Source organism: Callithrix jacchus, chromosome 15 (genome assembly GCF_049354715.1).
Source record: "Callithrix jacchus isolate 240 chromosome 15, calJac240_pri, whole genome shotgun sequence".
NCBI classification, from domain to species: domain Eukaryota; kingdom Metazoa; phylum Chordata; class Mammalia; order Primates; family Cebidae; genus Callithrix; species Callithrix jacchus.
Genome location: NC_133516.1, coordinates 67,790,824 through 67,817,401, shown reverse-complemented (window position 1 = coordinate 67,817,401; position 26,578 = coordinate 67,790,824). Strand labels below are relative to the sequence as shown.

The 26,578-nt window shown below is 46.9% G+C and overlaps 1 protein-coding gene across 11 annotated transcripts in view; it reads left to right on the top strand.

The window, feature by feature from the left end:
* ATP2B2 (ATPase plasma membrane Ca2+ transporting 2) overlaps nt 1-26,578 on the top strand; it is a 392,914-nt gene that overhangs the window by 66,090 nt on the left and 300,246 nt on the right. For 10 of the 11 annotated variants that reach the window (XM_035276294.3, XM_035276289.3, XM_035276288.3 and 7 more), the window contains exon 2: nt 20,499-20,542. The exons of the other annotated variant lie outside the window; for it this stretch is intronic. The gene's annotated coding sequence lies outside the window, so the exon portion shown is untranslated. The remainder of the gene's footprint in view (nt 1-20,498; nt 20,543-26,578) is intronic. 11 annotated transcript variants of the gene reach the window in all.

Genomic DNA, 26,578 nt, shown 5'->3' with positions numbered 1-26,578 from the left:
TCAAGAGATCGAGGCCATTCTGGTCAACATGGTGAAACCCCATCTCCACTAAAAATACAAAAAATTAGCCAGGCATGGTGGTGCATGCCTGTAATCCTAGTTACTCAGGAGGCTGAGGCAGGAGAGTTGCCTGAACCCAGGAGGCGGAGGTTGCGGTGAGCTGAGATCGCGCCATTGCATTCCAGCCTGGGTAACAAGAGCGAAACTCTGTCTCAAAAAAAAAAAAAAAAAAAAAAAAAAAGAGAATAACTTTGACCTGGGAGGCAGAGGTTGCAGTGAGCCAAGATCATACCATTGTACTCCAGCCTAGGTGACAGGGCAAGACTCTGTCTCAAAAAAAAGATAAAGAATCCAGGCTTCCACTTAAAGGCTGTGCGGATCCACCCCATCCACCCCACCCCACCCCCGCCCCACCCAATAGAGATCATTCTTTAGTTTAATTTTTTAAAGTTTTATTTTATTTGTAACCACATTATTGAAGTGCAATCAACAAATTATAAGCTGCACATATTTAGCGTGTAATTTGATACTTTTTTCATATGTACATACCAGTGAAACCATCACTGCTGTCAATAAAGAATACATTCATCTCCCTAAAGGTTTACTTTGCCCCTCTGAAGTCTTGGTTCCTGCCACTCCCAGCTCCTCCATCTGCAGTCCACTTCTAAAACTGTTTTCTGCCACCATGCATTACTAGTTTCCGTTTTCTAGAGGCTTATCTAAATGGAGCCATATAATTTGTACTCCTTTTTTTAATTTGGATTCTTCCACTCATGTGTAACAAAATTATTTTTATATCATTCCATATTATGAGGTATGCTGATGATTGTTTCTTTTTATTGCTGAGCAGTATTCCATTGTGTAGATATGCCAGTTGGTTAGCCATTTGCCTGTAGATGGACAATTGGCTTGTTTTAGCTTTGGTGGGAATATTTCAAATAATGCTGCCATAAACATTAGCGTACAAATCTTTGTGTGAACATATATTTTAATTTCTCTTGGGTAAACCCTTAGGAGTGGAATGGCTAGATCATATCATAGGCATCTGTTAACTTTTTAAGAAACTGATAACTTTTCCAAAGTAGTGGTGCCATTTCACATTCCATCAGCCATGTGTGAGAGTTCCAGTTGCTTTACCTCCTCACCAACCCTTGGTATTGTCAGTCTTAACTTTAAGATTTAAAGTTAAGTTATAACTTAAATAAGTCTTTGTCATTCTAACACTTGGGTAGTGATATCTCATTGTGGTTTTCCTTTGCATTTCCTTAAAGACTACATGACATTGAGCATCTTTCCAAGGATTTCTTTGCCATATGTATCTCTTCTTTGGTGAATTATCTGTTCAAATATTTTCACTATTTTGTATTGGGTTGTTTGCTTTCTTATAGTTTAGTTCTGAGCGTTTTCTGTATGTTCTAGATACATGTCCTTTACTAGGTATATGATGTACAAATATTTTCTAGGAGTCTGTGGCTTGACTTTTCATTTTCTTAATAGTGTCTGTCTTTCCAAGAGCAGAAGTTTTAAATGTTTATGAAGCCCAATTTATCTATTTTTTCTTTTATGGATGGTGTTTTTGGTGGTGTACATAAGAAATATTTGCCCAAATTTGCCTAAAGTTGCAAAGGTTTTCCCCAATATTTCTGTCCCTTGTTCTATCAATTGTTGAGGGAGAAGTACTGAAATCTCCAACTATGATTGTGAATTTCTCTATTTCTTTTGTATTCCCATCAATATTTGCTTCATGTATTTTAAACTCCCTTATTAGATGTTTAAACATTTAGGGTTGCTATCTCCACTTTATGAGCAGACTTCCTTAGCATTATTAAATTACCTTCTTTATTTAGAAATTATCCTTCTTTGCTAATACTCTTTGCTCTGAAGTCTACTTTGTCTGATGTAAATATAGCCACTCCAGCTTTTGATTATGTTAGCATAGCATGGCTTTTTCCATCATTTTACTTTTAACTTATTTGTGTCCTTATATTTGAAGCACATTTCTTATAGACAACATAGAGTTGTACTTTGCTTTTTAATCCGATTTGACAATCTCTGCCTTTTAACTTTAAGTGGGAAGTTTAGACTACTTACATTTATTGAGACCATAGATGTGGTTAGCTTTAAATCTGTCATCTTGCTGTTTGTCTCGTGTGTTTTTGTGCACTCTTTTTCCCTATTTCCTGTTGCCTTTGGGATTGATTGGATATCTTTATATTACTATATTTCCTTTGTTAGCTTATTATCTCCAATTCTTTATTTTGTTATTTTAACAGTGTTTTTAGCATGTATAATATACATCTTTAACTGGTCATACTCTATTTTCAAGTGATACTAAACTGCTTCACATGTAGTATGCCTTACCTTAGGATACTTTGATATTTTCTCCTCAACCTTTGTGCTATTATTGTCATACTTTTGACTTTTGTGTGTATTTTAAATGCCACACTTCTTTGTTGTTATTTCTGTGTAGGCATTGTTATCTTTTTTAACATTTTAAATGTTTTAAAAATCCTATATATTTGCCTATGTAGTTGCTAAATACTCTTTCTTTCTTGTGAGGAGCTATACTTCCATCTGTTATTTTCCTTTTGTCTGAAAGACTTGCTTTAACATTTCTTAAAGTACAGTTCTGCTGGTGATGAACTCTTTCAGCTTTTTATGTCTAAAAATGTCTTTATTTTACCTTAGTTTTGAGAAATATTTTCACTGATATGTATACAGTGTGCTTCTCCTTTTTCCTTTTCCTTTTCCTTTAAAGATGTTGCCCCACTGTCTTCTCACTTGCATTGCTTCCAGTGAAAAAATCTGGCATCATTATCTTTGTTCCTCTGTTACAATACATTTATTTTCGGGCTGCCTCTAAGATTTTCTCTTTCTCATTTGTTTTCCACAATTTGATTTTAATGAGACTTGGTGTTGTTTTCTTCATGTTTCTTGTGCTTGGGGTTCTTTGAGCTTCTTGGGTCTGTGTGTTTATGGTTCTTATCAAATTTGGAAATTTTTCAGCCATTATTTCTCAAATGTTTGTTTCTGCACTGCCTCTCCTTTCTCTTCTCTGAGGACTCCATTTGCAATATATGATTGGCCACTTAAAGCTACCCCACAGCTCACTGATACTCTTTTCGGTTTCTTATTTTCTCTTCTCTCTGTGTTTCGTTTTGGGTAGTTTCTTTTGCTATCTTCAAGTTCACTAATCTTTCATTCTACAGTGTCTAATCTGCTATTGAGCCTATCCAGTGTCTTTTTCATTTCACACATTGTACTTTTTACCTCTAGAAGGTTGATTTGTAGTTTTGTTATCTCTTCCATGTCTTTGCTTTTTGAACATATGGAATATAGTTATAATAACTGTTACATTGTCCTGGTCTGCTAATTCTAATATCTGATTCAGTTCTCAGTCAATTTTATTCATTTATCTTTTCACTTTGATTGTAATTTCCTGATTCTTTGTATATCTAGTAATTTTTTATTGGATACCAGCCACTGTGAATTTTACCTTGTTGGGCGCTAGATATTTTTGTAATATTAATTGATATTCTTGAGCTACATATGAGACATAGTTAAGCTACTGGGAGACAGTTTGATCCTATTGGGTCTTGTTTTTAATATTTGTTAGATAGGGACAGAGCAGTGCTAAGTCTAGCGTTAATTGTTCCCCACTGCTGAAGCAAGACCCTTCTGAATATTCAACTCAATGTCCCATGAATCTTGAGGTGTCCCAGTCTGGCTAGTGGCAACAGGCACTATTTCCAGCACTGTCTGAATGCCAGGCCTTGCTCCCACTAATTCTTTCCAGTGGTTCTTTCCCTGGCCTTGGGTAGGTTTCTCACACACACGCCCTGATGAACGCTTAGCCGAATACTCAAGAAGGACCCTCTGCAGATCTCCAGGGTTCTCTCTGCAGCTTTCTCCTCTCTGATGCTCTTTCCTGGACTCTTAGCTCCATGCCCTCAAATCAGAGTCCACCAGGCTCCACCTGGGTACTCACCCGCTCCCTGAACCATGCCCTTGAAACCCTCTCAAGGCAGTGATTTGGGCAGTCACTGGCTTTACCTCTTTTGTTTTTCATCTCTCAGTTATCACTGATCATTGTTGGCTGATGTCCACCGTCATGCAGACAAACTGTTGTTTTGTATATTTTGCTCAGTTTTCATTTTTTGCAGGTGAGAGCACAAATCTGGTATTTGTTGCTCCACCTTGGCTGCAAACAGAGGTTCCCAGAGCAGTTTAAATCAGGGAAACAATGGAACAGTTTGACCTTTAGAACAATTCCTCTTTTTAAAAGTCCTTCCTAATCTCCCTGGGGTCTTAGACATCCAGCCCCCTTAGCCTGAGTGAGCCCATTCTCCTAGCCTCCTGCCGCCCAGGAAGGAGGTTTGCGTATGAAGCCAGCCTTTCAAAACCAGCCCTAAGAGGACGGGCTGTACATCTCCTGGGAAATGACCTAGACTGCCCTGCTGTCACCTTGCATTTCTGTCTGCAGGTCCCTAGCATTCTGAGGCAGGAGTGCTTAGGTGAGTGAAGCAGCATGTCACTGTGTTGGCAAAAGCAGGGGAGTTGATGCTGGGAGAATGCTCCTGGGCTGCAGGAAGAGATTGGCCTTTACATTAGAACAGCACATTACATGCGAGTCTTATCCACATCCTGACCCTGTGGGGTCAGCAAGCAGAAACTTTGATTCACCTCTTAGAAGTTTAGGTGTAGGAGGTCACCAGGCTGCTAAATGGCAAAGTTTGTGTCTCTGAGCATTTGTGCAGAATTTGGGGCCCTGGTTATTCATTTGGGTAGCTCCAGGCGGCCCTCTGCCCTGCCCACATCCCTGAGAGGCTCAGCAGGAAGGCCTGAGAGTGACACTAGCAGCCACCACCGCAGCCTTCCTTGCCAGCAGGAATCTCTTTGAGGTAAGGCCAAGGAGTGCTCTGTGAAATACCCACCAGGGGATCATTTGCCGACTCCAGCCTTGCCTGATCAGTGCAAAGCTGGCAGGGATTGATGAGAATGACCAAGAGGGCAGAGTCCTGGTCAGGCAGGCGCAGGGCCGTATGGAAGTAGGCCTGCAGATGCTGTGTCCTTGTTGTGTGCAAAATGCTACCTGGGAGGTGCTGGTGGAATTTTCCACCAAGGCCAAAGTGTGGCAGACCATTGCAGACAGCTGCTTCTGATTCTTGTCTTCCCCTGCCATCCTGAGTGCTTAGGACACTGGAGAGAGTGAGGGGAACAGGAAGGGCTTCAGAGTCTCTGGCACATAAGGAGGATGGAGAAACTTCATCACTGTAGGTACCTAACAGCCAGAGTCATCTTGCCTGGTGTCCTCAGGCTGTCACTGGAGGAGGGAAGGGAAATGCAGGAAGCTTGTCGAGCTGTTTTCTGATTATTTGGGGTGCAACATTCCTAACCACTGGAACTCTCAACCAGAGGCTCCAAACTGGGGGGCTTCAGGCAAATCCTGTGACTATGTTGAATTGTATGGGTTTTAAACTGGAACTGGTTGCCAACATCCCCAGATTGAGAGATGCCATAAAGTACCTGGATTTCCAATTTCTCTTGAAAATTGGAAGCTTGGGTGACCTTGAGCTGAGCAGTGACATTCTCCACGTCCTCACAGTACTCTCTGCTCCTTCTTGCCTCCTACCCAGAGGCCAGTGATCACTCATTCCTGTTACCTGCCCAATTCCTGGGGACATTTATCTTGGGGTCCTGCAACGGTTGGAAGGCCCTGTCTTCTATCGTGTAGAACCAATCAATCCCATACGCTGTTGTGCCCAAACCTCTAATCCTCTGAACAAAAGTCCTGGTTCCACATAACAGGGCTTCCCTACCAAACCTGCTTCTCAAGAAAGTTCCCTGACGCTCATTCTTAGGAAGAGTGGAGACTTGTATTTTGGCAGAGGGCATGCATCTTAATGGTGGAGTTCTGGATGCCAGGATACTCACAGGGAGCTCCTTTAAGGGAGTAAAGGTCCTTTATGGTGTCCTGTCATGAGGTCAAGGTTCAGAAGGCATTCAGACACTCTTCTGTGGAGAGGACAGGCCACCCTGCTGGAGGCAGGGGGCTGACTCAAATGACTTGGGCTGGGCTCTCTCAGCCCTCAAAGCCTATCACTGGAGGTTCCCAAAGATGTGATTTATATTTTCTTTATGTCACAGTGACCCCAAAATATGTGTTTCCTCAAGGCCACAGAGAGAAGATCCTGGGGCTCTTTTTGGAATCAGGGAGGTTGTTCGGTTGGCTGGGGTTAGGGGCTGGCTTGGGGCATCTCTGAAAGGCCATGGAAGCTGTGTTTTCCTAGTGGACAAGTTGTTTGGGCCACCCCGGGGATGTCTCCCAGGCTGAGTTGGACACGGCCCCAGTGGGGTCATCTTGAGATATGGTGCTTTGGCAGATTTTGGAACCATGGAAACCAGGGTCTCACCATGCAGCTGCCACCAACTGACAGTGAGGTGGCTGTAAACAAGTCACATAGTCTCAGATGCCTTGTGCATCACTTAGAAGCATTTTGCCTCTAAATAACAGAACATGCGATTGAAAGTAATAAAGTAATAAGTACCTGGTAGTGGGAGGTTCCTGGGTGGATTCAGAAAGGAACTCAAGTGTCATCTCATTGTGTCAGTCTCATGGTTGCAAATGTCTACCATGGATTCAAGCCTCACCTCCTCATAGGGAAGCATCCAAAGTTAGGCAGAAAGGTGGCAAGGAAGAAGGGTTCTCATTGTGTATCTCCCTCTCTTGATTGGTGGGAGAGGGGAAATTCTTACCTGGGATCCTTTGAGAGAAAGTCTTATTGGCTAAAATGGGTCAGATGGCCACCCTTAGCTGGGAAGGAATCTAGGAAAGTATCAGAAGAAATTAGTATCATCTCTCGCCTGTTATGTCTTGATAGCGTGGAGAAGAGGAGGAGAATAACTATTGGGGGGACAACCAATAGAAGCTGCCTTGCCTCAACTATAGAATGGAACCTGGACTGAGGATCTTGTGCCCAAAGATACGGGTTTACCTAAGCTTTATTGCTCAGATCTATTTTTCAGAAAGTGCTGGGACATTAAAGGTTAAGTTAGTCTCCCTCCTCTGGCAGGTTTCCAGTTTTTCCTGCGTACTGGTGGCCCTTGTGAAGGACCTAGTGCTTCAGTGTCATACCCTTCCTTCATTAAAATCTCTATCCATGTGTATTACCATCAGAGAAGAAGGCATATAAGTTGAAGACACTCATGCTAAAGTGTTAGTGACTAGTAGATGCCCTTCTTGGTCCATGTTGATTAACAAATGAAGGTTTGTTAGCTTCAAAAAAATGAAACATTATTAATAGGTCTCTAGTAGTGTGAGACTTTTAAGAGAAACAGATTGTTTCTGGGAAGGGGTGGCAAATTCAGGATGGAGGGCATCCTATCTGCTGTTATTGCGTCAGTGGATGGCAACTCTGATGGGGAAACCTTTTGGAAGTGGGGGTGGGATAGGAGAAATAGCATTTATGGAAGCACTCATATGTGTTAACTCGTTTAACTCCCACAGTGATTCTATAAGGCAGCCATTAGAATTCCCATTTTCTTGATGAAGGGAGAGAAACTCAGAGAGGTTAAGTGACTCATCCAAGGTCACATAGCTGGGAAGTGCAAGAGCAAGAATTCCAATCCCAGGCCCATATGGCTCAGGGCCCTGCTCCCAGCCAGCCCCTGCATCACCTGGCTTTTTATCAGCTTCATGTAGAGGGAGCCCTGGCTCAGGCAGGCTCTCTGAGGGTCTCATCAGAAGTCACACAAAGACGTGGCCCCCTCAAGTTGAGTGTTCTCAGATGCCCTTATGGCACTGCTGTGCCCTCCAGCCTGTCAGGGTGAGAGGAGGAGAGTGGACAGTTGCCAGGGGAGCAGGGATGAGCAGCAGGTCTACTGGGCCTGACGATTCCTGGGCTGTCACCGCAAAAAGGCCTGGTAACATTGTGGGGACAGAGCCAGGACTTGCTCAGTGGCTGACCCTGTGCAGGGCTGTGTCCCCAGAGCCACCTGCAGAGGACCTGGCAGAGCTGGCCCATCCTCTTTAGATGCTAACAGAAAGACCCAGGTCAGGGGAAAGGACCCACCCATGCCCAGTGTCCCTTTGTGGCAAGGTCAGAGCTCAATGCCAGGCCCTGCCAACTCCTCATTCAGTGCTTACTCCAGCTTGCCACAGTCATTAACTTTGTCTCAGTGTTTCATCAGAAATTTATGAAGCACCTACTGTGTGCCGGGCCCGGCAGTAACAAGACTGAGTATGATAAGGTCCCTAACTTCACTGAGCCTTAGAACAAAGATAGATACAGTGTAGGGACACTCCTGAAAACAGTAAATGTAACACATAAAGGCCCCTTTAGAGGATACAGACCTGCCCTGGGGTGGCAAACTTAAATGTCCCCATGGCAATGCTGAGGCCATGCTGCGTGAAAACAGGGAGATGAGCAGTTGGGAGTGGTGGGGACTGCAGCCTCCCTGTGGGAGTAGTCACACCCAGTGCCAGACCGTTGTTAATCTTGTGGGGAGTGTGAGATCCAGGAACCTGGTATTCCCATTTTTTTAAGAAAGTTCATAAATCTGCACTTTTATATGTCATTTTCCTGGTATTTAAAACTCTCTCCAAGCCCACAACAAAAAACCATCTGCAGGCTGGATTCAGCCCATAGCTCCTGCCTTACTGCTCCACAGGCACAGAGAAGGGAAATTTTTTTTCTAGTCACACAGTGATAGCAGTCAAGCCAGGCCTAGAACCTGAGGCTCCCAGTCCAGGCTGAGGACCTCATGGGACGTGCTTCACATTAATTTTGAAGCCTATTCTCTCTTCTGGATGTGCAACAGTATTTCATCTTTGGAAGCTACTCACTTTGGGTAAGAGATAGCCTTCCTGAAACCTCTTTTATAAGAAACAAAACTGGGAACTTAGCAGCAAGCCATGTTAAATCTTCTGGCACTTTCCAAATACCACTCTGATTTTAATCCTGATGCTGTATTTGATATGGAAACATTTCTGCTCCTTCTTTCTTAGCATGTAGGAGACCCAGACCTCCTTTCTAAGGGAGGCAGAGCCCATTGTATGGAACCCAAGCCTCTCTTCCAGGCTGCCAGGATCTATGCAGGTCCAGCCTGGGGGCGGGAGTGAGGGCCACTTTATATGGTCTGGCCCACCATGTCCTCAGCAGCACCCTTGAAAAGACCTCCCTTCCCAAAGCCTGGACCTCAAGGAGCTTGATTGCCACTGATTAGAGGGGTGGCAGCTTGATTAATAGCACAGGCTGGATAAGCTCAACTGGAGGCCTGGCTTTGCTACTTGCCAGCTGTGTGACCTTGGGCAAGTCATGTCACCTCTCTGAGCATCAGTATTCCTCATCTGTAAAATGGCTTAATAACGTTTATCCTAAAGGAAAGATGGACCTATCACTTGGCTATTAATAGTAATATTAATTATAACAAATCAACATGTAGTCCAGCCACATTGGGAAATTTAAAATTGGGCAACAACAAATTCTGCAAACGTTTTTTTCTTCTGATTTAGGCCTAGGTAATTATGTAGCATTACCAAGTGCCAGATCCTGTGCTAAACACTTTACAAATACTGACTCACTTAACCCTTATGACCACCCTCCAGGCAGATGCTACTTTACAGATTTACAGATGAAGAAACTGAGACACATAGAGTAAGTAACTTGCTCCAGGACACGCAGCTGAGCTGCAAACCAAGCTGTGTGGCTCAAGGTCTGTGCTCATAACTACTCCTTTCTATTCTGAAACACATTTTCCAATTTGGAATTGATCCACCAAAAGAAATCATTCTTTTTCTGCCTGAGGAAGTAGTTGAAAGACTGTGCCATTGGGAAACAGAAGGCATGGGTTCAAATCACAGCCTAGCCTCCCGCTGGCATTTCCCCCCGACCCCAAACGTAGCCTCGCTTTCCTCAGTGCCAGATTGGGCTAATAACACTACCTACCTCTCAGTTTGGAGGAATGTGGAGCAACCACTGGATGTGAAAGTGCTTTATAAAATTTTAAGTGCAATATAAATGCAGAGTATTAATAACAGGAACTTCTCCTGAGCCATTTTATAGATGAGGAAACTGAGGCTCTGGAAAATTCAATATGCAGGATCATAAAGCTCTGTTACCCAATAGCAAAGACATGGAATCAGCCTACATGCCCATCAGTGGTAGACTGGATAAAGAAAATATGGTACATACATACCATGGAATACTATGCAGCCATAAAAAATAACAAGATCATGTCCTTTGCAGGGACATGGATGGAGCTGGAGGCCATTATCCTCAGCAAATGAATGCAGGAATAGAAAACCAAATACTGTGTGTGCATGTTCTCACTTCTAAATGGGAGCTAAAAGATGAGAACACATGGACCCATAGAGGGGAACAGACAGACACTGGCGCCTCTGGGAGGGTGGAGGGTGGGAAGAGGAAGAGGATCAGGAAAAATAACTAATGGGTACTAGGCTTAATACTTAAGTGATGAAATAATCTGTGCAACAGACTCCCATGATACAAGTCTACCTATGTAAGAAACCTGCACATGTACCCCTGAGCTTAAAAGTTAAAAATAAAAAATTTAAAAATAAAGCTGTGTTACCACTCAAAGGTGGCCAGCGTTTAAGTGTTGCCTGCTGCTGTCTGTGAGGATGGGGGGAGACTCAGCCAAACCAGCAGGCGAAGAGCAACGCCCCATACTCCCAGCCATGGGCGGGCAGTGAGAGGTCAGTCTGTCCCCAAGGATGAGGGGTTTGTCCTAGTGGTTTCTCCATTGGCCCTGCCCAGTCTCTGTCACAGATTTGGGTGTTTACAATCAGACACTAAGAGGCTCAGGCTTTCTGCACGCACAGCATCGATACCCATGTGGGTTGTAAGAGGATTTCTGCTTTTGCGTTGCTTGGCAATATTTTGTTTAAATGAATTTATGCCAGGGATTAATATAGTTTGTGAGCTGAACTGCTTAGTTGGCAGGAAGTGGGAAATAAAGAGGGTTTGAAGAGATTTGGTGTGAAAACAGCTTTTAGAATGAGAGCATGCAGGTGAAGCTTGGGCGGTGGAGCTGGACTCTGGAGGAAGTGTCCCTGGGTTTCATTCCTGCTGGGCTTCTTCCCAGCTGGGACCCTCCACCTGCAACCAAACCTCTATGCCTCTGCAAAACAACAGCCCCTACTCACAGGGCGGGTGAGGATCAGCTGAGATGATGCCTGTGTGTCTCCCAAGCACCCGAGAGGCACATGGCACATGGAAGGCCCTGGCAAGGGGAAGGTGTGCCACATCAACAAATGAATGATCAACCCATCCTCCTTTGTGGAGTCCATATGCGCAAGTTTGCCTCCTCCTTAAAACATATATGCCCAGATAATATATATACCCAGATAATATATATACCCAGATCAATACTCACAGTGCTTTTGCAGTGATTTGTAGGCAATGTGCAGAGTGGTGGAAAATGGGAGTTGCTTGCCTCATGTTCCCAGCAGAGGTCGAGCCAGGTGATGGACGCTCTGCCTTCCTGCTTTGAGCTCATCCAGGAGCAGGGGTACTGTCTGCAGTCTGTGTGGTATTCCTCCCTCTGTGTGATTCCTGTCGGTGGTTTTGCTATTTAAAATGGCCCCAAAGCATGGTGCTGCCATGCTGTTTGGTGTTCCTTAGCCAAGAAGGCCAGGCTGTACCCTACAGAGAAAACGCATGTGTTCGGCAGCTTCATCCGGGTGTGAGTTATGGTGCTGTTGGCCAGGAGCCCAAGTTAATGAGCCAATGATAGGCATTAAATAAAGTGTCTTTAAGCAAACAAAAAACCCTTAAAATAAGGTTATATATTGATCAGTTGATGAAAATTTTGTGACCAGTGGTACCCAGGAACCTGACCCTGTATTTCCTAGGAGCAAAGGTTTGGTATTTGCCAATTCAGTGTCCATGGTGACATTATAGAGCAGAACTACCACAAATAACGAGCATCAGCTGTATAACCACAGTCCCCACAATGGTGACTGCCTTTCTACTTCCAAAGGGATACAGGAAAGAGGTTGGTTTTGGGTTCTCCCACCCTGGCAGCTGCTGTGAAGAGCGACTATGATAAGGCCCGTGCAAGGAGATTGTAAACAGTGAAGTCCATCGGTCGGAATTGTGAATGCCATCCCTTTCACTTTCACTATTGCATGGACACCCTACTGCAGGGAAGCTGTCCTGTGCTGAGGCCTGTCTCAGGCTACAGGGCTGTGGTTGAGCTTTAGGGCCTTAGGAAAGTGCCCTGAAAGGAGGCAGAGGAAGTCCTAGAGGACTCCACAGGCACCTCTTCCTGCACGTTAGTGACTGGCCAGAGCTTGGAGAGGGTTGCTCCTGGATGCTGTTCACTGTGGCTACCACCTGGTCTGGCCACCATTGTCTCTTGCCTAGATAGTGGCATGGCCACCTCACTGCTCTCAGCCTCCCTCTTGGAGTCCTGCATCCACCCTCTACCTGCAGTGGCCAGACTTCTCACCCTTCCACTTTGCATCTGTTCATAGCTCCCCTTTTTCTCAGGAGAAAGCCCAAAGCCCTGCCCATGGCTCCTGAGACCCTGGGTGGTCAGGCCTCTGCCATGTCTCCTGCTTCATCTGAGGCCACGCTGGCCCTCACCCCCTGCTCCAGCCACACTGGCTTCCCTGCAGGTCCTGGCACATGCCATACCCCTCCCACACAGGGCCTTTGCATTGCCAAGCCTCTCCCCTGCCCCCAACACCTGTACCTGCTCCCCACCTGCATAGCTTCAGGTCTCAGCTTGAATCACCTCCCTGATGACCCTGTCCCAGGATCATCACACAAAATGGGCCCCATGATGTAGCCCCTCCTCCACCCCACCTTCTTTACAGAACCTATCTCAGGTGACATTTAACTCTTATTTGAGTGACCATTTGGTAAACGGCCATCAGACTGTGAATGCCATGGGGGCAGACACTGGGACTGCTTTAGCTCACTGCCACATTCTCAGAGCAGAGGGGAGAGCCTGGCACATGGGAGGTGCTCAATAAACATTTAGTAAGTGGGGAAATTCCTAATAAAGAAGATCCAGGCTCTTCCCTTGCAATTCACATTCTGGAAGGACAGTGGGGACTAAGACAGTTAGCATCTATTAAACCCAACCTGGCACAAGGATCCAGTGAGGGGGAGAGGTCATTTTACTCACATTTTGGCAGATAATGAGTCTCAGAGTGGTTGGGAGAACTGGCCCAGGGTCACACAGCTAAGAAGTAGCAGGAGCAGGATCTGAACCCAGGACTGGCTAACCCAGGAGCCTCTCCCTCCTGCCCCTGCGCTGCCCTCCCACCTTTATTTGTCCAGACCTCCATATTACAGTTTTATATATGAAGGGTGGCATCCTTTAGGGTACTAAGAACTTGACATCACGTCACCAGCCTTTCCAATGTTATCTCCTTAACATAAGCTGGTCTCAAAGGCAGAGGGAGTTGGAGCCCATGCCGATGCTGCCCTCAGGGACCACTTGCTTGTCTGGCTGGCTCCAGCACACCCCCTTGCAGGGAAGCACCTGCCTCTTACAAAAGCCCAGCCAGCCTGAAGATTCAGAACCTGCCGTCACACTGGGGGCATGGGGAGGCTTTGGCATCTGGCAGGCCTTAGAGGAGCCACAGGATCCTGGGAGGGTGGGACTTAGTTGACTCATCCACTCTTGTTTTATACATGGGGAAACAGAGGCCCCGAGAAGAGAGGCAACTCATCCAAGCCTGAGGAGTGAGTTTCAAAAGCAAAATCAAAAGCCTGGGCCCTGGACTCCTGGGCAGTGTCATTTACGTTTGCCTCAGTGTCTCACTGGCAAATGAGAAGGGTTTTTTGTGTGGTTTTTGTTTGTCTGTTTTTGGGGTTTTTTTTTTTTTTTTTTGGCTACCAGTCTATCAAGGTAACTAAAATATCACCATTAATTTTTTCCTCATAGAGAACTTTCTGCTAGTTCTCTAAAGGAATGAAAAGGAATGGGTAGGTAATGGGGCAGGGAGGACCCTAAGTCATCAGCCAAATTATTCGTTGACACCTCCATCCATCCATTCATTCACTCATCCTTTTCTCTCCCCATCTGTATCTCCATCTATTCATTTATCAGCCCCTCCAACCACAATTCATCCACCAGCCCATCCATCCATCCATCCCCCCACTTCTCTCTCCATCTGTATCTCCATATATCCACTTTCTTTCTAGCCATCCATTCATCCATCCATCCTTTTACCAGGGTCTCACTAAGCACCAATTCTGCAAGCAGCTCTGTGAGGTAAAGAGACGAAAAGTTTCAGTTCCAGCCCCTGCAGAGCCCCCAGGACCCTAGCGGCAGCAGATCTGTGAGCCCACATTTTCCCTCCCTTGTGAAGATCACACCGAGAGAGGCATTCACATCGGGCTTCACAAAGAAGAGATGACAAAGTAGAAAAAGGCTGGAGTCCCCAACCCTGAGTCCTTTATCCTGGCTTAGTCCTTTATAATGAGATGTGTGTGCTTGGGCAATGCCTGTCTCCTCTGGGACTCAATGTACCCATCTCTGCTGTGCGTAGTTTGGACTAGATGAGAGTTTCCCAAACTCTAGTTGTTTCTGTCCCTCCCACCACACCTGGAGATCAGAACACCTGTACTAAAAAGAACTGAATATCTTTATTCAAATGAGCTCACTTTTTTTAACCAAAATAAACTTAGAGTGAAACTTTAGTGCTGCCATAAATGGGAAAAAATGGTAACAGCTGTCATAAATAGCAAGTAACAATTAAAAAAATCTTTAGAAAAAGAATGCAGACTGCCGATGTTATTAAATCCTAGGTGGATACTGCATCCTACCAGTGAAGGTCTGCTCTCCTTGTTTAAGAGAGAATTTAGCAAGAGTCGGGGAGGTGTTAAACATACAATATGAGCACTGAACTCAGACTTCCTCCTTGGAGAGGTTTCCTGGAGTGTGCCTCACATCCCTGGGTGGCAACGGAAGGGGGTCCCTGCAGAAGGGTCCCTGAATGTGGGAGCACCACCCCCACCACAGACGAGTAACCCTGGCTCCATTCTGGCCACTCTCCTCCAAGCCTTCTGAACACACCCTGGGCCTGGCCCTCCCTGAAAACTCAACCCCCACCCCTCCTCCACAAACCTCCCAAGAAGCCAAGGGTCAGGAAGCCGTGATCCAGATTCTGTAACTCAAACCGGGGAGTATCTGCGTCAAATCCTGGCGGAGGAGGAAACCAATATGGGAATCTGAAGCCACCCCATCTGGGAGCTCAGAGAAGGCCCTGACCCTTTCTCATCTCCCCTGCAGCTGCAAGACTCCTCCCCCTGGCTCCACCACCCCTCACTCTCTCACCCTTGACCCAGGCCCCGAAGCCCATGACAGCATAGAATCCTAAGGTGACATTTTTGAATGTCCCTGGGGTGCTATCAAGTATAATCAGGAAAAAAAAAAAATATGTCTCTTAGCCTGGCCAATGCCTTAAATACCCACAGACTCTTCATTCCCCTGCAACGCAGGTGGCCTCATGGAGCTGGAGACCTTGTGGAGCCAGAATACCCATGTTTGGGTTGGGTTGTCCCCGCCCCGCTCCAGGGCGACCTGCGCATCCCCCTACTCTGAGTTTCTGGGGCCTGCTGAACCTCCTGCAGCAACACTGACATCAATGATATTATTTACTTGAAAAACGATTTCATTTTGGATTTAGATTTCAGAAGGACATTTCAAATACCAAAGTTGCTGCCGGCTGTTAAAGACACAAGACAGCCACTTTCTCATCCGGCCTTGGCTCCAGCCTGGTGCCATGGTGGGCGTCAGGTGATCTTTGCACCACCAAGCCCCCACCCCCACATCTGAACAGTCAAGCCAGAAAAGTCCAGAAAGGGGAAAATATTTTTAAAACACAGCATTGGGCTTTGCCTTAGAAAGTGCTTTTCCTCTTTAGTTAAGTTATAATTTCTTAGGCAGGTCTTACAAGTCATTCATTCATGCATTCATTCATTCCACCAGGGTTGAGGTTTAACTGACAAGCATGGTCAGGAAAGCCCTGTTGGTTATTTATAGCTAGTGACCCCCTTGGCACACGACAAGGTCATGCTACTTGTTAAATACTTAAAACCTCACCCCGTATTCAAAAATATTGATTGAGCACACACGGACATTTCAGGCACTGAGAATGTCAACCCCTGGGACACATCAGCATTCAGACACAGTCCCTCCTTTAAGAGTGTATGGCCACTGCAGGCAGGGATACACCCATGAATGCAAGATAGGGATTTTGTGATGGAGACCCAGAGGCCACCATTCCCCAAAGTACATTCTAAGGAATGGTAGTTTATCCCACAAAAGGTTTCAAGGTCAAGTTAAAATGGGAAATGCTGGGTCAAACCAAACTAAGCTGGTTTCTATGTTGCAGGACTTATCAGAGCCTTAGTCATTGCCTTGTGAAAGCTACAAGGGGATGGGAGCTACAGCATACAACATTTCCCAAATATTTACTAACATGGTGCCTGGTTTAAGGGACTTCTTGAAAGACTAGTGCTCCCCAGAGCTCACTCTGAGGGACTCTAAGCTAGTCCAACCCCTTTCCCACAGACAGGGAAACTCAGGCCCCAAGAGGCGCTGGCATTTGCCCAACATCTCACAGGGAGGAGAGGGTGGAATTGGAATTAGAATCCAGGGCTTCTCCCTTGAAAGCAGGCTGGTTAGGGCATGTTGTTTGGGCCTTGGGTGCTACTGACACATGAGAAGAATAAGGTTCCTGTGGGCTGAAGCAATCCTGAGAGGCTTCCTGGAGGAGTCAGAATTTGTGGAAATCCTGGGGCTCCTGGAGCCAATGACTCATGACTTTATTGACTGAACAGTGGTATAACGGAAAACCAGGTATACACCAGAGCGTCATTCCCACCCAATGTCCTAGAGAGAACTTCAGGATGCAGGCAGGCCTTCCACCCAAGAAGATTAGTTCCTGAACTTTCAAAGGATTCTTGGAGGTGTATTTTCATCTTCAGTGAACCCTCTCCAATTGCCACCCCCAGGTTAAAATGATCCCTCGCCTCTGCCCCCGATTTCTCTCCTTCCATTTTGAGTTTTGTTTTGGGGCTGTATGAGATCCCCACTAGTTTATAAACCATTTGAAAGTAGAAAGGGTGGTTTATTCTTCCTTGTTTGGTTGTTTATCAAGAACTCACCAGGCAGGCACGGTGGCTCAGGCCTGTAATTCCAGCATTTCAGGAGGCCTTGAGTCAGGGGTTCGAGACAAACATAGCAAGATCTCATTTCCACAAAAAAGCATTTTTAAAAAATTAGCCAGGTGTGGTGGCATGTGCCTGTAGTCCCAGCTGCTAAGGAGGCTGAGGCAGGAGGATCGCTTGAGGCCAGGAATTTGAGGTTACAATGAGCTATGATCAAAAAAGAAAGAACTTCCTCAAAAAAGAAAAAAGGAACTGACTAAGGCCAGGCAGAGTGCTCAGTGTTTTCCATGCATCCTCTCCTCTTACCTTCACCACAGCCCTCTGCAGGAGCTGTTTCTACCCTTATTTTATGGAGGAGAAAACTGAGGCTCAGGAGGCTGAAGTGACTTGCTTAAGAACGTGGGCCAGGAAATGGTGGAGCCAGGATTCAAGCCCAGGTGATGGCTTCCCTTTGCTGGCTGGCTTGTGAAATTAGGCCCACCTGAGTCATGGATAATCCCACGGGCACCCTGCTCTTCTGGGGCAGTGGCTTACCTGGGCCCTGATCCTGATTAAAGCCTCATCTCTGTAAGGCCCACAGGCCTGGGACCATGCTCTGAGCTCAGCCCCATCTCAGCTGGTTGACTGTAAGAGGATCCAGGGTGAGAATTGCGGTCACCTGCAATTTAGAAGGGCAAGAATCATAGATTCTGACAGCTGGGATGGCTTCAGCCTCCTGCACCCACTGTCTGCTATGCTTGGACTTGTCCCTGTCTTTCTGGGGTCCTAAGCTCAGTTACTTTCATATCATTCCAGAACCATCTATGTTAGAAGTCAGGGGACTTTTCCAATTTCACCAATTACTCCCTATCACAGGCCTTCACCTTTATTTGTGGACAGAAAAACCTGGATGCAGGGTTCATAGCTGCTGTCAATGCAGATGAAATTTTAACAGTGGTGACATCCAAGAACCGTCCTCCCCACAGTCCTGGTTTGGGCCAGGGGCTGGGGTCTCCTTTCTTCCATAATTAAAAATTCACTAGTGAGGAAAGATCGCTCATCAATCTTTCATCCCAACAGTCCCCGCTGAAGAAGACGGGGGCACCGCTGATTAAGACAGGCCTGGCTGCCCACGGCCCAGGGATGGCACTACAGTCTAAAGGAGTTCAGGGCCTTGGGTGGGGAGCAGCTGGGCCCAGGGGAGCCTGCGGAGGCCCCTTGAGCATGGCTGGAAGGTGCTGGGTTTGACAGGTGGCCGGTTCTTAGCTTTCTGCCTCATATGGACTGAGACATCAGGGAGAGGCCCACAGAGGGTCAGGAGACAAATGCACAGAGCAAAACAGTCAGGGGCGTCTCAATGGCCATGCAGCTAGTGCTGCTCCAGATAAAGCTTAATGAGGCGCTGCGTGCGGGGCCTCTGCATAGGGCAAGCTGGGAGCGCAGCTTGCTCAGCAATGCTTATTGATCTTATCGTTGAGTTGATGTGGTTGCTTCTGTGCTGTGCATGCCATGTAGCTTCCCTGGGACTCAACTTTCTCATCTGTAATATGGGAGTAATAGTGCCTGCCTCAGGGAGTTGAGGTGAGGAGAAAATGCTCTGTGGTTTTAGATGTTAGCTTCGGGCCTGCTCAAAGGAACTCCTCCTGCTTGGCCTTATTAGTAAGATTGCTATTGTTGAAGGGAAGCTAACTCGACTCCTGACGTAGCCACGGCCTCGTGGGTCCCAGGCCAGAAGGAAGGGACAGCTTGGGGAGCAAACAAAAGACTGGCACTGCTGCTCTCTGGCTGTGTGGCCACAGCAAGCTCCACCCTTCTCCTGACCTCAGTTTCCCCATCTATACAAAGCAGGTGCTGAAGCTGACAATCACTTCTAGCTCCAGGTACTGAGAAACCCTGAATTTGGCTGTCTCTTGTCAGGCTCGTGTTTTTCCCAGAAGAGATTTGAGTCAGGGAGCTCTGGGGCTCCCAAGCTGGCCCCATGACTGTCCTGTGTTGGCCTCGTGGCTCTGGGTTCCCTGCAGTTCTGCTCCTGGATCTCTGTGAACTCTGGGCTGGGCTGTTTTTCTGGGAAGGGGACAGGCTGGCTCAACAGTGGGAGGGATTTGAAGGGTTTGCAGTAGAAGACAACAGGCTGGAGGGAGGGGGAGGGAGGGTCAGGGCCCAGTGAGCTCCAGGTACTAAGGTAAGGGTTAGCAGAGGTGGGGCGCTGGAGGACAGAGCAAAAGCTCAGGCTCAGACCAGCAGAACAGCTGTGAGGCTCAGGCAGGTTTGTCACAAAGTGCCCAGTGCCAACTCATAGTCAGTGAGGTAGAATGGAGCCTTCAGACACTTTGTAGGACCTGGTTAGCCCTGGCTTGGGGCCTGAGAGTGTAGCCCCTGCGAGTGAGTAGGACTCAGGGAGCAGAGCTGCTGTGCTGGATGCCTGCCATTGGCCCTCAGGATCTGCTCAGCACTGGTCTCCTGCTTGCTGTGTGTCCCAAGAGGTGGCTGGTACAGGCTGCACCACTGGCTCCCTCTCCTTCTGGCTTCCTGTTAGGTTTGGCCAATGAGGAGCTCTGGTGAGGTACAGAGTGATGGGGAGAGAGGTTAGAGTATGTAGCCTCCCAGCTCCCTCCCTCAGGGTCAGGGTCCCTTGGGCTGGCTGCATGCTTTGATCACAGGTGACAGCTCCCATCAAGTGTCTGCTCCACACAGCCCTCTCTGGAAGCCTCCCCTCCTCCCATCTCCTTCAGGACTAGGAGTGCAGGAAAGGAATCCCCCCTGCTTTTGCTTGTCCCTGGAGCTGCACTGTACTTCCAGGTTTCCCTATTACTGCCACACTTTTGTAGAGTTCCTTCCTTAAGCCCTCCTCAAATGACAGGGATGCCCCAGGACCCTGACTGATTCAGCCCCCAGAGCCACAGGCCAGGGATATTGGAAAGGGCCGCAACCCCAAACTTTGTCCAGAGCCTGACTTTACCTTCTCTCCCTTGATTTCTCTAAGAAGAAGCCCGGCTATCTTCCTCCAGGGTTCCCAGTTTGTATGTCTGGATCCAGCAAAGGGAGGGGAAAGGGGAGGATGCCCAGCCAAACCTGGGAGATTTGTCTCCAGGAAGGAGGCAAAACTGAGCTTTGCAGGTCACAGCATCAGACACCAGAGCACAGGGGAGCCCATCCTGCTGGCACCTGGCCTGGAAATGCATCCCTCCCCAGTGGCACCAGCAAGCCTGACTTTTGCATGAAATCCTTCAGTTTCTATACTGGGATTGGCTCAAATAGTACATTTTAAACTGTTTCAGCCAGATCTGAATCCCTGGCCCCCAGTTTGTAACTCAGAAGATGCAAGCCCCCTTGACATGCGTTTCTAATCTCTTTTTCTCTTAGGGTTCCCTGCACTTAGAGCGTGGACTGTGAGCCCTAAGGAGACGGTGAGTGTGAGAGCCATGAGCCCTGGTTCACCTGGGGGCACCTGTAGAAGCCCACTCGCATCTGTGTGCAGCCTGAGCTTCTGGCAGCATTGATTTAGAAACGCCCAGTTTGCAAACTGCCTCTCTGCGCAATCTTCCACCCCCATCGCCCAACGCCCAGCCTCCCTAGCCTACTTCCAACACTGAAGCCCTCGGCAGTGACTTTCAAAAACTCCTTCTATTAGTAGAAGAGTAAAGGCAGAAGCAGGTCTGAAAGCTGCAGTTCCGGCTTGTTTCCAGCAGGTGACCGCCTCCCCAGTCCTCACAGAGCCTACGCATTGCCACTTTACCTTGATGTGATATTCCACCAAAGGAGAAGTGCGCTTGGCTTACTAAATGTCCTTTGGAGAGGAAGAGCAATATTCCTGTGTGGGCTCTGTGGCTGTCATGTCAGGCACTCTCATGTCAGTATGTTTTAACACCATCAAATGATTTTTCAGTTATTATCTCCCTGAGGTCAGCCCACTGAGGGGCGTTTTTGACTTGAAGCCTTGAGAAGGGAGAGCCTGGGTGGGGCCTGGGAGCCTGCGGAGGACCTTGGAGTTCAGTAGCCATTTGCATGGAGCACCATCTTTGGCCCCTGTTTTGGGTTGATGGGGCCACTGTGAGCTAGCCTGAAACCCTTGCCACCATGGTGTCCCTGGGAAAACGAACTTGAGGCTCTGAACCATCTGTTTACAAACAAGTGTTAGGAGACACAGCCCCTTTACCTAAGGGACTGCCTGGGAGTTCTCTGGAATGGGCCTGGGAGTTCTCTGGAATGCGCCTGCCAGTGGCTCTGGGGTGCCACTTCCCTGACAGCCTGTGGGGTGGGTGTGTGTGGAACTGGCTTCCTTCCTAGGCTGGAGTAGCCACTGCTCCCGAGGTCTGATGAAAGAGAGCTGCCGTCATAAGCTAAAGACTCAAAGCATGATCATTTTCTGAAAATAATGTGGACTTGATCTGTCACTTCTGTTCTACTTCTCATCACCTCGGTAGTCTTGTTGCTTCCTCTCGGCACTCAGCTCCTCCCAAGGCAGGGTCTTGTCTCTTTGTTCATGCCTGGGGCTCAGAGAGGTGCTAATTTGCATGGAAACTGGATTTGCCGTGCCCTACCGTGTGCCAGGTGCAATGCTAAGGATCATCTCTTACGTTGCTTCATCCTGAAAATGAGATGCAGTGATTATACCCATGCTGCAGGTGAGGAGACTAAGGCTCAGAGAAGTGAAGTGACTTGCCCAAAGTCACTTGACCATTAAGAGGCAGGACTGGAACCCGGTCCACCTGCCTTCAAATACCTGATTTTCCCACCATATCCCTGCAGAAACAACATTACATTTGTAAAAGACTGGACAATGGACAAAACAATGTATTCATAATTTCATTTCTTGCCACGGCATGTGTGGGGTATTTTTGCTCTCCCTCCTGCTTTTCCTGCTTTTATCTGTATACATGTTTTCTTTGATTCAGGCTCACTAGTGCATCCTTGTCTGGCCTGTCACACAGCTTGGCTGTTTCTAATGGGGTCCACACAGTGATAAGGGTTTGTGGCCCAGATGAGCAAACGGCCAGGTGGGCATATTGGCCATCACCTGGTGAGGGCCAGGTGGGCCAAACCAGCTTGTGCTCCCTTGGGGCACACACCAGCCTTGCATCTTGCATCCTGCGCACCCAGTACCTCATTTTGCTGGCAAGATGGTAAGGCAGAACAGGGCTGGATCTGTGAGCTGTCCTGCAGCTGACCTGCTCAGCAGCTTGTTCCTTTGTAAAAGACCAGCACCCAGAGACCCTCAGGAATAACAGCTAAGGCCTTGGTCTTTGGAGCCAGGAAAAATTGAATTTCAATCCTGACTGCTTCCTTCTCAAGCTATGTGTGACTCTACCTCTTTGTGCCTCTGTTTCTTCATCTGTAAAATGGGTGTCCATTCCACAGAATGCTGAAAAAACAGCCAGGCCACCTCCTTTCCTTCCCTTCCTAAGTAACAGGCTCTCATCTGAAAGGCAGCTCCATGTTAGCCAGGGATGCCTGTCGCTTCCTTGCATTGACTATAGCAGATAACTTAGGTTTTATTTTGTTTGTTTCTTTTTATTTTTGGAAGATGTCTAAAATTATAACAGAAACCCTGGGCATCTTTTAATATGTATGATGAGAAATTGTTATATCCCTGAAAGCAGCATAACCTACTAGAAAGTTATAAAGGCTTTTTAAAAGTTTCCTCTCTCAAAATATAAGGAACTGGTAATTTCACTTCTAGGACATTTGCACTGAGGAATAACCCAAAATGTATACAAAGACTGATCTACAAGGAAGTGTATCACAGCAGTATTTATATTAGTTAACAGTAAGAAACAATGCAGATGCGGAGCTGCAGGGGGCTCGGAGTCAGTCGTGGTGATGCAGACCATAGAAGGAAGATTCTGGGAGGCCGCTGAAACTGTTTGAGATGAATCTTTAATAATGGAGGAGAAAATGTTCATATTTCAGTATTAAGTGAAAAGGCGATTTGTCAAAATTAATCCAAACTATACTTTTTTGAATAGGTAGACAAAAACAGAAGTAAGCAAGAGAGAAAGGAGTAGGGGGAGAGAGAAAGAGGAGATAGAAGAAACAGATACAGAAGTGTGGGAGGATGACAGGTGACTTGTTTTTTTCTTTGTGCTTTTCTGTACTTTCTAAATTTCCCCCAGTCGAATGTTCACTGTTTATATAATCACAAAGAGGAGTTAGATTTAGGAAAAAATCCTCTGCCCCCACCAACATGTGTGTGCTTTTGCTAGTCAGCTGTATAAGAAAAACGGTTAGGCCAGGCATAATGGCTCACACCTGTAATCCCAGCACTTTGGGAGGCCAAGGCAGGCGGATCACCTGAGGTTGGGAGTTCAAGACCAGCCTGACCAACATGGAGAAACCCCGTCTGTAGTAAAAATACAAAATAAGCCGGGCATGGTGGTGCATGCCTGTAATCCCAGCTACTCGGGAGGTGGAGGCAGGAGAATCACTTGAACCTAGGAGGCGGAGGTTGCGATGAGCTGAGATCACACCACTGCACTCCAATCTGGGCAACAAGAGGGAAACTCTGTCTCGAAAAAAAAAAAAAAGGTTATGTTGGCACTTTTCATTCTAAGGTGTTCTTTTTTCTCAAAAAAAAATGTTTTTATTCAAAGCCAATGTCAATGTCACATAGTCTTCTTTCTGTCCTGGAGCTGCCATTCTGAGAGAGCTAGCTTTGGTGCTGTATTCATCTGCTAGAGCTGCCATATCAAAGTACCACAGACCCCCCAGTTGTGGCTTAAACCACAGAGATTCATTTCTCACAGTTCTAGAGGATGGAAGTTCAAGACCAAGGTGTGGAAGGACTGGTTTCCTCTGAGTCCTCTCTCTTTGGTTCCTAGACCGCTGACTTCTCCCTATGTCCTCACCTCCCAAATATGTCTCTGTGTTCAAAGTTTTTCTTATAAAGACACCAGTCAGATTGGATAAGGGCCCACCCTAACAACCTCAGTTTAGTTTAATCACATCTTTTAAAACTCTATATCCAAATACAGTTTCTTTCTTAAGTGGTGGGGGTTAGGATTTCAACATATGAGTTTGGGGAACACAATTCAGGCTATAACAGAGACAGCTTATTCCTGGCAACTGTGACTATTTATTTTGCAGAGCATCAAGCTTGGAGCTATAGTGGGATCAGGGGAGGGAGTTAAGTGTGGAAGGAAAAGTCATGTCTCTGTCTTTAAGAAATCTCTGGAGAGGTGTGATACAGACAACTAAGTAGGCAGTGCACTTGGTTACCACCTCACCTTCCCAGCAAGACCCAGAAGCAACAGTACAACCATCCCAGCTGAGCTTATCCACCACAGACTGGCTGCTTGAGGCCATAGCAAAATAGTTCAGCCTGTAAATATTAATTCGACTAAGAAACTCTCATGAGGTGAGAAGCAGTGAATTAGAGATAAACAATTTGATAGTTGAAATGGGCTTCTGGACATTAAAAGCTCAATATAAAAAATAATTTTTCATAGCATCAACCGCAAAGTGATTTTGATTTATAAAATCAGTGGTGGAGCGAAGGACTAGGATGACCAAGGTGGATCTGGATGGTGATGGTTGTTGAGTTTAGCAGAAGCAAAGCTTCACCTCTCTGAACCTTGGCCCTGGCTTAACGGTCCTCCTGTCCTTGTCAGATGACCTTCTGAGATCAGTGTGGGTCAAAACCACTCTGAGGGGCTGGCAGTTGGACTGTTGGAGCTCAGTGTGGGGTGAGAGTGTGGCAAAGATACCCTCAAATATCTCTGCAAATGTCCTACTTTCTGTCCTTGCCTAAATCCAAAACTTAAAGTCATCCTTGACTCTCCCTTTTTTTCTGCTCGTGTCTTGACTGTCACTTTCATCTACTTCCTGTGAGCATCACCAAGTCCAGGTCACCGCCATGTCTTGCCTGGACCACCACATCAGCCTCCTGGCTGATCCCGCTCCTACACCTGCCCCTGACCACCCACCCCAGAGCAGCAGCCAGAGGGCTCCTTTAAAAACACAGATCTGTTCACATCATTCCCTGACTATAACCTTCCAGTAGCTTCCTGATATCCTCAGGCTAAAATCCAAGCTCTCCTGACAATAGTGGCTTAGAGTGCTTCCTGCCTTCACCTCTGGCCTCTGATCCCACCAACTCCCTGCTCTCTCTGTCCAGGTGACGCTCCACTTCCATGTCTCCAGTGCTTCTCACTCACCACAGGACTATGCCTGAATCCAGGACTGTGCCTGAGATCCTGGAGTTGAAGGGACAGTTGATTGAGAAAACAGCCCCACAATGTACAACAACTTGGTTTCAGCATTTTTCTCTTAGTCTCTTACAGCAAAATCTCTTATCTGGCCAGCTTTCCTGGGAGGCTGAAAATTGGTCACCATTCCTAGAGGTCCATTTGGTACTGACTCTTTATTTCTTTCCCAAATATCCTGGAACTCCCTGCTCTGGTAGATGTTAGCAAGGAAATCAACCAAATGTAAAGTCCTGTGGGCCTGCTCCCATCCTGCCTCTTATAGGACCCTCATAGCCACTCTGGGACATAGGCCAGGTGGTATCACCATTCTCCCCATTCCACAGACAACAAAACTGAGGCACAGGGAGGGGAGGCCACTTGCCCAAGGTCACCCAACTACGAAACGGGAGAAAAGATTAAAACCCAAGCCACAAGATTGCACATTCAATGTATTTTTCTCCTTTGTAGTTCTGTTTAATCTCATGGTGACTTTTGAAGGAAATGACCTGGCACACTGTGCTTTCAGAGCATCTGTTTGTTACCTACTAACAAAGCACTTTTTCTCTTGAGCTCAAACTGTTGAAACTGTACAGCCCTACTGCAATTCCTGCCACATCTGTGTAAATACAGCCTTATAACAACCAACTGGAAAGCAAAACATTCCATGAGGTACCAGATTATCTATGATACCTCTTCCAGCTGGCCAGTTTTCTTGGTGGCCCATAATTTATTCATTCAGCAAATAGATATGGAGCCAAACACTGGGAATACAACAGTGAACAAAGTAGACATGGTTCCTGCCTTCAGGGAGATGGACAATAAGCAAACAAACAAATGCATGTGCAATATGCTGTAAGGGCTATACAGCATAAGGAGAGTACAGCTGGGTGAGAGGAGAGATGGGGAGGGGCTGCTTTATACAAGGGGTTCAGGGAAGGCTTCTTGAAGGAAGTGACCATTCAGACTGGCATGAGAGGATGAAAACTGAGAACAATGTTCCAGGAAAAGGGACAAGCAAAAGCCTGGGGCAGGCTGAAACTGCGGGATGTTTGGGGAACATCATGGAAGCCAGGAAGCCACAGCATAGTGCAGGGGAGGGAGAAGTGAGAGGTGAGGTCAGAGAGGTAGGTGAGGGGCTGCGCCTTAATTCCGGGGGAGGCGGGGCACTCAAGTGTCTTGAGTGGACTGGGAGGGGGATGCAGGCTCCCCCAGCTGCTGTTTGGAGAGTCTGCTGCAGGGGGCAAGGGCAGAAGCAGGCAG